The sequence below is a fragment of the Lonchura striata genome, chromosome 5, assembly GCF_046129695.1.
Source record: "Lonchura striata isolate bLonStr1 chromosome 5, bLonStr1.mat, whole genome shotgun sequence".
Lineage (NCBI taxonomy): Eukaryota > Metazoa > Chordata > Aves > Passeriformes > Estrildidae > Lonchura > Lonchura striata.
This window is the reverse complement of record NC_134607.1, coordinates 20,928,941-20,939,169: the sequence shown is the minus strand read 5'-3', so window position 1 is coordinate 20,939,169 and position 10,229 is coordinate 20,928,941. Positions and strand designations below refer to the sequence as shown.

At 40.0% G+C, this 10,229-nt stretch overlaps 1 long non-coding RNA gene across 1 annotated transcript; it reads right to left on the bottom strand.

Moving 5' to 3' along the window:
- Positions 1 to 3,670: 3,670 nt before the first annotated feature.
- Positions 3,671 to 4,462, bottom strand: LOC116183166 (uncharacterized). Its single transcript, XR_004147712.2, has 2 exons — positions 4,405 to 4,462; positions 3,671 to 3,908 (listed from the first exon to the last, which is right to left on the bottom strand). It is a non-coding gene; the product is annotated as an uncharacterized LOC116183166 (long non-coding RNA).
- Positions 4,463 to 10,229: the final 5,767 nt, after the last annotated feature.

Here is a 10,229-nt window from a genome sequence, read left to right as displayed (position 1 = left end):
CACAGGGACTTGGCATTCCTGACCTGCTTAACACATAAGCATCCATACTCTGTTTTGGATGTGAATGGGTGAAAGCATTAATGTGGAAGAATCCAAGTGAAAAACTGAGGGTGATGTCTGGTAGGGAGCACACCATGGGTGCTGTCAGGATATAGGAGACACACAGAGTGCATGGATTAGTCATGTATTTCGATAATAATACTACACAGACACTTGAGTTCTACTCTGGGGTCTTGATTTCCATCTGGGAGGCTGCAGCTCTGAGCTCAGTGTTTGCAGAGAGTGTTTACTATTTAGTGTTTACTTGCCTGGTTCTAACAGACTACACCTGCAACTGTTGACATCTTTTCGGTCTTTGAGATAAGGATATTTTCTTACAGCTGCTATTCATTCCTTGCCCTAAGGTCCAGCTGTACACAGTGCTTTCTATACATGTGATGCTCTGATACAAATGCAAGGCCTGAAGCTTCTCATGGCAGCAGAAAGAGTTGCTGCTTAGGAATTTTTTCTGCAATAGAGGTAACCACCCATAAACTTTGCAGCACAAGGCATCAAAGAATGTTTTGCCTCCTATTAACTGAAAATAAAAGGCATCACAGAAATTAACATCTCTTCTTTTCAAACACTGGAAGACTTAGGACACCACAGAACTTGGGTCAGTCAAATGTTTTGCTGGGCCAACAGAAAGAGCCACCTTCCTTGTAAAGCCACAGCTACAAGGAGAAGAGCCTCACTGACAGGTGTAATAACTGAAATAACTTCAGGCTGACATCTCTGCAGACAACAAAAAACAAATGAGCAGCATGCCTGTTACTTTGCTAAATTGTTGAAGCTGAGGGAAAGGTTTTGGTTGCAGAGATGTCACCATCATGACTATTTTTGGTCTCATTTAATTTTCATTCATTGAACATTTAATTTATAAACAGGCTCAAAAATGGTCTACTGTTGGTATATTCAGAAAAGACCTCTCAAGTATTAGTGAATCTTTCTGAGAAATAAATAACATGCTTTCACTGGAAATAGTATGTAATTACCTTCTTAACAATTTTAAAATGGAAAAATTATAACATTCTATCTTCCCCTGTGGAGGAGTGGTTCCTTCATTTAGATTATAGGTTTTTACATTTTGTCTGTGAATGCACTATGATTATAGATGCAGAAAATAATTGAAGGAAGGTCAAAATACATATATTTTGTATTCTTTTATGAGACTTGTATTTGCTTCTTTTGCAGTAGCTGTGGGGAACTACAGCCAGAGTTCGAGTTTTACTCTGTTGGATTTGATGTAGACCTAGGAAAGAACCCTAAAATAAGCCTTTCTCTCTCAGTACAGAACTTAAATTTAAAATGTGATGAGTGTCTCCTGAATTCCTCAGCCTTGCAGTTCCATTTTTCTGTTGTAGGTAGCTGTTGTGAAATGGCAGAGCTGTGGGGTTTGTGTCTGGTACATGACTGGTGAAGTCTATAGGCATGTGAGTACAACAAACTCCAGCTGAACTGTTTGTTCATCAGCAGGCCCGAATGGGGAAGGCAACAGGAAAGTTTGCGAGATGTGCTGTTATATTTGATCAATTTCTAAAGATTTTCAGGTGGAGCAGCCAAGGCCAGAGATGGACCTTCTTGGATGCCATCTCCTAACTTGTATGCCATGGAAGTCAGCACCTCCCCATTGCAGATCCATGCTGGTGGTGTAGTGGAGAGGGATTAGGCAAAGACTGTACTTTTGCAAATTCCAAATATAAATCTACCACAGGGCTTAAAAATCTGCTCCCTGAGTGGAAAAGCTAGGTTAATAGTGTGCTGGAAGAAAGGAGGGAGGTTAGTATTTATTGGCAGTGAGGCTGCTGGCTGACTTACTACTGACAAAACAAGGCAGGGATGAAAGAGCAGCATACCCCACTCAAACATATATAATATCTTCATTGCATGTGAAGAGATGTGCTTGGTTAAGCATGATGCCTCACCTGCAGATGCATCTTGTCTCGTAGGAAAGGAAACTGTCTGCTAGTTTTGGGTGACCACAACATGCAAGGGAAGAAACTCGGAGAAGTGAGTTGGTTGCACACTATTTTTGGCTGAGGGGTCAGGCAGTAACAGAGATCAAACATTCTACTGAATACCCCAACACTGCCAGCTACCAACAAAAAAGCTAGAGTATCCTCCTTCTTTTCTGTAACAGAGTTATACTAATACAAATTGTGAAAAAAAAATAACAGATTTTCAGTCTTGGGCTGTTAAGTGTTTGGAGGTATCTTTTTTGTTACCTGTGCACACAAGTTCAAGACATTATCACATTATAACTACACATTTTTAAAAAAATTAGCGAGAAGCATGGTTTAGAATTGTAGCCAGCTGGTTCCAGCAGCAGAACTATTAATGACCTGGTTTCAAGAAGTGTGTGTGCATTGTGATTACTTGGTGCTCTGCCTCAGTTTAATTAAGATTTTAAATTTACATTGTGCCATTCAACCGTGTGTTGTACTAGTGTTTATAAAAATGAATAGATTTAATTGTCCTCATTTTATAGGTCAGGCCACAGTGTCATTTAAGGGTCAAGGGACAAGACTGAAGCCACCCATCCCCTGAAGCAATATGGATCTGTTGCCCAACCTGCAGGGTGGCATTTCTTCCGTATGACTGAAAAAATGATTGCGTGGACGTTGACAAACACTGAACAAAACAATTACAATAATAATATTTAGTAGACCTACAGTATCTGGTTTGATGTATTCGTTGAGATTTGCAGAGATCACAAAAAAGCTTCATATCTGTAGAAGTGCAGTGGCCAATTAAAAATTTACCTTTGACAGGAAAATGATCAAAGTAATTGAAGTGGTTTCTCAGAGCTTTAAAGAAATATAATCACATAATAAGAAACACTATTGTTCCTTCTGTCACACTGTCTTCATATTATCAGCAATTATTTGATGTTCTAATCTTGCAAGCTTATGAATATGAGCAGTCATGAGTAGCATGAGCAAAGTTTGCTGAAACAAATGAGCCTGGAAAGGTCAGATCCCTGCCTTGAATAAATAGGTACAAATGACAGTATTGCTGTTTAATCTCCTAGGTGTGGTGTGCTGCACAGAAGTGCAGCAACTCTTGTGACATTTCAGGTTTTACTAAATTTTAAATAAAATGTCCTTCTTGCTGTTTCCCAGCTGTGTGCTCTTCTTGCTAATGTGTTTTCCTAAGCTTTTTTGCTCTGTTTTATGCAGGTGGAAGGTTGAGTGAGTTTTGAGTGGGGTGTGTGTTCACCCACTTTCATAGCATAACTTCCAAAGAAAATAGTTGACATGGTAACCTTCCCCAAGAGGTTGACATTTAAAATAACACGCTGTGCTTAGCATGAAGTCACTCCTCAGGTTTATCTCTACTGTGCCTCCATTTTTGTTATGAAATAAAACATTATCAGATTTACAGATCTACACAGCACGAAGTCCTTCCATGTTTTTGAGGTTGCAAACAGAGCAAAGATACAACCCCAGCATGTGAAGGCACTGAGCACCTCTTTCCTTGCTTTTCTCTCCCAAGAGGTCTCTGCAGATCTGAGTGGATGCCTTCCACCCGTTTAATTAGACATTCAACTCCCTGTTCTGCTTCCTTGTTCTTCCCAGTGGACTGATGAAACACACAAGCATTTGGAAAATCAGGAGGAACCTCCAGACTTCGTTACAGCTGTTTAATTATCGGGTTATAGATGAACAACTGCTTTCAGGTACTCTTGGTACCTTTCAGAGATGGCTGCATAGGAATAAACCACTCCACGAGGTCTTAAGGTCCAGTAAATGGTCTGATCACTGCCAGCTCCTAATCAGGAGAGCCAACAACTTACTGCTGGCTCTCAAGTTGAGCATATCACAGTGGTGGCATACCAGAGACTCTTTTTGCTGTTACTGTGTTTATTCCTACAAAAGAAAAGACAAAAATGAAACAGAGTACTGTAAAATAGGTGTGGGAACATTCACAAGAAGTACCTTCAAGTCTGTTTTGAACTAAAAGTCACCTACTTCAAATACAAAGTAAGATCCTATTGATACTGCTAAGGAGTGAATACTTGATGACACAGCTTTCTAATGCTGTGCCTGATCTCTGCCTGGCCACTCCATACTGACTGTTGACATATTGAGTGGATGAAAGGAACATTCAAAAGTGAAGGAAACCATGTGATTTCACAAACTGCTGACTCAAGCCTCTGAATTTCATCAAATACAATCCCATACGCAACTAGATCTAAATTCTTCACAATGGTTTTGAACCCTTCTTCTCTATGTGGAGTATAGTTTTCTTCTTTATCCTGATTTTTCAAATCAAAGCCTATACTTCCTTTAATTCTTTTTGCTATTTAAGAAAAGAATAAAAATAATACCAGTGATGATGATGGCAGCAGAATTAATTACTTACATTTTAAAGCACTGACTCACTCCTGTAATGCAGTTAACACTCCTGTAGAAGACTCAGAACAGCTTTTTTTTTGAGGGGAAGAATTGATTGCTGTCCTTGCTTCCAGCAGAACTCTCTGATGACCCTGTCTGTGGAGCAGGGAGAGGCTGGGTGTCAGAGGTTTGTGTGTGCAGTCAGCCTGAGCTCCAGCAGTGGGAGCTGCAGCTTTGCCAGGTGCTGCCATGGGTGATTTGGAAATTATTGCTGCGCTACGAGGATGAGGAGTGGGAGGGAGAAAACATGGCTGTGGGCTTGGGGTTACAAGGACCTACAGAGTTTTGATCTGCTGTGCACTGCACACAGTGACTGCAGTTCTGCAGTCCTTTTCCCTTCATTAGTCATATCCCTTTGCTGACCCCTCATTAAGCACTTCCCATCATTAGCTACACTGTTGGTTCTGACCCTGTTTTAGAGTTTGGGCACTAAATAATGACAGCCTTCTCAGCTTGCTTGGTTCCAGGTCTTCTCTAACAACATGAAGTGCCTAGAGTAAAAAAGACAGAAAGAGAAGTCATCTTTCTAAGACCTGTGGAATGGGGAAAAGCTCACAAGAATGGATCATCCTTGGAAAAAATATAGTGTATCATATCCACTGTGCATTATGGGGCGTATGATGGAGCTCGTGCCCCTTCTTCAAGCATAGACCCAAGAAAATTAATCAAACATGTAGAAAGGAACATTCTGACTACTTGTTAATTATGAGCTAACAATATGATAATTCTAATTATAAACTCCAGCCTCACTCTCTAAAGTCACCCTAGCATTTCTAGGCAAAACCACCTAAATTAGTCTCATTTCTTACAGATTAATTCACACAACATTTTCGCACACCTTCCTCTTTGGGAAAGTTCCCATGCCAACTGTTCATCCACATTGACGTCTTACAGTGTTTGGAGTATTGCTATGGAAAGGGAGAATGAGTTGCCCATAAATCCTAACAGCTCAGGAGGCAGAAGGCATGCAAGCGCAAGCTAAACCCATTTGATATTTGGTATTTTTCAGGTCCTGGAAGTTTGGAGCTCTCTGTCAAATTTGGAAAGATTGTGCCTTGCACTGCTGCCATAAAAGTCACAAACCCAGAGAGATGGACTCCCCTGGGATAAACCTGGCTTTGCTGGCAGAACCCTTTCCATGCAGCACTACATGTGAAACAATGGTCTAATAAACTTACATGAAGATTAGTACATTTAAACATATTCAGCAAAACCGCAAGCAGAGATGCCTTTTATTCCTAAATCACCAAGCCCTGATGATGTAAAACATTAGAAAAACCTAATGCTGAAGCACAGAGATACCGATTAAAGGAGAGCTTATATAATTTCAATTTAATTTTTCTTCTATTGATGCGAGTTTAGAGATGGAATGAGTGGCTCAGGCCAATCTGGAAAATTAAATCGGACCCTCCACATCTATCTTCAAGGTGGATGGCGGGTCATATTCTTTATTGCCAGCAGATGGCATGCATACACTTTGGGATCCCTGCTTCACACTTCCCACTACAGCAACGCAACATTTTCCTTTCATTGGAGAAGCCCGAGTGTCTCGCATGAGAATATCTCCCAAACTGGTAAGGAACTTCGTTTTTGTAAGGCTCAGAATATTTCCTGTACATTGTCCAACCTGATAAATTAGTGGACTGTGAGGATTAGATGTATTATCTCGGAGATTGAAATTGAAGTTAGATCTCACAGAAATTAAATGCTACATACCATCTGTCATTTGCAAGACACTTTGATGGAAGTTGGGAGGTTTTCATGCTCCCATGGGAGCTCTTTCTTGCTCTTTCATATTAACTTTTCTAAGCTATTTCATTCTGAGTTCTTTGGATTAAGCAGTGTGTAGAAATCCAAAGATTTTACAAGCTAAATAAGTGCATCGTTTATTGAGCATTGCCATGGACGGTTTGCTTGGAGGAAAACAGCACAAGGATATTTTAGAAGTAGTTTTTCAAGAGTGAATGTGAGCCTGGAAAAGGTACTTTTGTGTTTCTAGTTTTTCAAGATTCACAGAAAACAGTAGGAAATAGCTGAGGTTTGACTGGCCAGCTGATTTCCACTTGCAGAGCAATGAATCTCAACAAGAGGAATTTATTAAAACAATTTTGATATTACAAGTCCTGTTGATAATATACTAGAAAGCAAAATGATTCATGGATCTCACAGAAACCAGATTTCAAAGGAAAAACTAAGTACACTCATAAATGTAATATGAGAATACATTATTTCTGCCCTCTGTATATGTTCAAAAGAACACAGCAATGAGGGAGACCTAAATTATTTCTGATCTTTTGGGGAATGAAGATTTCATTAATTTTAGGGAGTTCCAGGTAAGACTGTACACAAGTACAGCTCACAAAGTCAAATGCCAGACAGGAAAAAGAGAAAAGCTGCCTTGAACTCGCCAAAGATGTGATTTGGTAAACCCAGTGTTACTGTAGAAGCCCTAAGTGGAAAACCTGCAATGGAACTGTGAAAGTGAACAGTGCAATACTTGTGTATAGAGCTAGATGGCTGCAGTGGCACACTAAGAATGTCCGGATTTGCTAATTAATTGCGGATGTACTTTTGTATTTTGCTTCATGTAAAACAATCTTTTCTGTCTTCATTTCTTGACATTTTTATTATGTACAAATTCCATCTACTTTTGTCCTCTGTTTCTTCTAAATAAAGTTAATCAGCTTTAAGATTTGCATCAAGTGACTTTGAGTAATGGCAATTTGAAGCCGAGACTATTTAATTTTAAAGTAAAATGTTCAGTCTATATTTTTTCTACATAGCTGCTTCTTTAACTACAAAGAAAAGAGAGAAACTAAAAAAATTAAGGTAACTACACATATTTAGAGAAATATTTTTTTACAAAGGAATTTTCTGTCAGGCAACCTGCTTGTATCATCATTTTATAACCTTGCAGAATATTATCTCTCAGGAGCTCTATTATTACCTTAGGCAGTAAACTGGCACAAAAGAAACTTAACAAAAAGATGAGCAAAGTGTTGGCGGGTGTGGGAGGGGGAATACATCTTAGTAGCTTACACAGGCATTTCAGAAATTTTTTTTGGGGAAAGGGTGTTCTGTGTTAGTTTAAAAGATTAAAGTTTGCAATCTGCACTAGAGGAGAGTTCTTGCTAAAGTCTGTATACCAAAGCTGTCTTTGAATTGAAGAACTGTTGTAATTAGATTACTGTAAATACAATAAGAAACTCACTCCTGGTGGTCTGGGGAGGAGTGTCATAGGGCACTGGAGAATTGTGTTGGCAGGATTTGGGACAGTTTGACTGAAAGCAGAGAATACAATCTCAAAATCCTTTTAATCTTCCCCCCACCTCCCCAGTTCTTTGGGGATTTGTTTGTCATTAAGTAACAGTCAAAAGATTAAGGAAGTATAAAATGACATTAAAGCTCACAAGTACTTCTATAAAATTATCAGTGCTAGCGTATTCTTCAGCAGGGTTTGCTTCTGCCAAGACTGTCTAGAGCCGGGCAAAATGGAAAGAAAAGAGGCAGGCAGGCACAAAAGGCGCGAAGGCGGGCTGCGGTGCCCGTTGTGTGCCTGCGCCGCGAGCGCGAGGCCGCGCGGAGCTGTTGCTATGTGTCTGGGCTCAACAAGCTTAAACTTTGCATGGCCCATGCTAAACTAATTTGAGTCAATTTGTCTACATCATTTCAACAATCGTCCTGTGCATTTTGAATCGTACATACAACACTGCATGATAAAGGCCCACCGAGCAGATGCCGACTGCTCATTCTGCCGTGGTCTGGCTGTTGCTAGCTCTTCACCATGGTTTCTCCATATCCTAGTGACAATGTTAGTTTTTCCATGTTGAGGTTAAGTCTGTGCCTGGCTAGTTAAGACTTTTCTTTACAGAGGACAGCTCCTATAACAACTGCCAGCTCTAAGCATGACCTTTAAAAATGAAATGAGGGAGTGTTAACTGGAGGGGTTTTTCTTTTTTTTTTTTAATCTCCCAGGGGAGTTCAAAGGAATACAAGGGGATTTTACAAGAGAAGTTTTAAGCCTGAACAAGAAAGAGACACCGATATCAGAAGATGTTATCATAGGAAAGCTGATCTAACCTGCTTACAATTAAATAGTTTCCATGTAATGGGTTTTGACTCGCTTGTAAACATGTACTTTGTAAGACAGTTTTATTTTTGAGATTGAAATCAAACAGGAATAAAGAAATAAAGCAACTCTACTCTATGCCTAGGTAATATACAGGACTGATCTGCAGCCAGTGCAAATCAGTATAGCTGCAGAGGGAATAAGCTGTATGATCCCGTTTTCTACCAGCTAAGGATTTAGTCTTTGAGAGCATCATGTTTGGAAAACTCCAGTATTTGATGAGTAAAAGAGCAAGAAGGAGCAGTAAAAATATACTACATTCTCATGTGTGATAAATCTCTGCAAGAGGCATTTAAGTCCATATGTTCTGTAGGGAGACAAAGCCTATACTTAATGTTTTTATTATTCTTGGATTGCTTTGATACTTTCACTGCATACCTCTGCTGTAAAAGGATTACCTGGTGAGTCTTGCCAATTTGGAGTCCTGGATATTCCAGGGACACACTGGTTGTTTTTCTCTCTCTCTAATGAGCTATTGAGGATTTTTTGTGACACCGACTAAATGTGGCAGCCATTTTCCCATAGCAAACTTTGAGAAACTTTTCAGTTTTGACTGCATTTCCAAAATAACATCTCTCTGCTCAAATTGTCAAAATCTTAGTTGGGCTTAAACTTTACTGGTTTGGGAGGGTGTGAGGGAGGGTTGCCCCCTTTTTCTTTTTTTCTTTTTTTTTTCCTTGAACCTAAGATATTTAGGGTAGCCTTTCTGAGTTGACAAAAATTTTATTCTGATGAAAAAGAAACAAGAATATATTGTCTAAGGAGTCACTTTTCCCCTGTCACTGAAAAATGCCAGTGAAAATCTGTCAGTGACGTCCATACTTCGGGAAATGTTTTAATGCAGAGGTTTGGGGTTTTTTCAGTATTTGCTCTCCACATGATAAAACTAGAGAGACAGGAAACATGGGCAGCTCTAAAAAAGAGCTCAGAAGCTCTTTTTAAAATGCACATCCTGCAGGCGTGCGCTCATTGCATTCTGATTTGAATTTTAGGCCTCAAAATAAAGTTCAGTACTTTATTCAAATTCAAATGAACTGTGCTATGCTCTGGCAGCCTCTAAGGATGTGGCAGGCCTGCAGCACCTCAGAACGTGGAGGGGGCAGCAGTAGCTTGCAGACTAAATCCTGGCTGCCCCAGGACAAAGATATTCTAAAATCTCCCTTTTCAGGCAAGCTGAGCAGAGAAAAACTGCACATGAAGATCTGAGATGTTCCTTCCTTCAGTGCTACAGGTCATAAAGATGTAGCAGAGAGCTGCATGTTAGAAAAGCTGAGTTTTGAGCTTCTTGCTGATTGATGGTAGTGCTGTAGGAGGGTTACAGCATTATGGTAGTTCCTGAACTTTGAGAGGGGGATGGACACACTGGATATAGATGCTGAGCTCCCCTACCAGATCCAAGGGATCAAGTGTCTGCCGCTGTTGATAGAGTCAGTCACGCAAATAAAAATTAGCTGATTGCAGATAGGTTCACCAAGAGACTTTAAAAGACAGGATCAGCAATAAATCTGAATTTAAACAACATGGGTTTATAGGATAAATGTGGGAGGTGGTGAGTGCCTGAAGTTAAAAAAGGAGCTGGGCACTGCAAGGATTGTTTTACACCTCAGCCCAAAGGGACATCTCTGGCCTGAGCCTTGGCTCCCTTTGTAAAGCCCTCTGTGGCT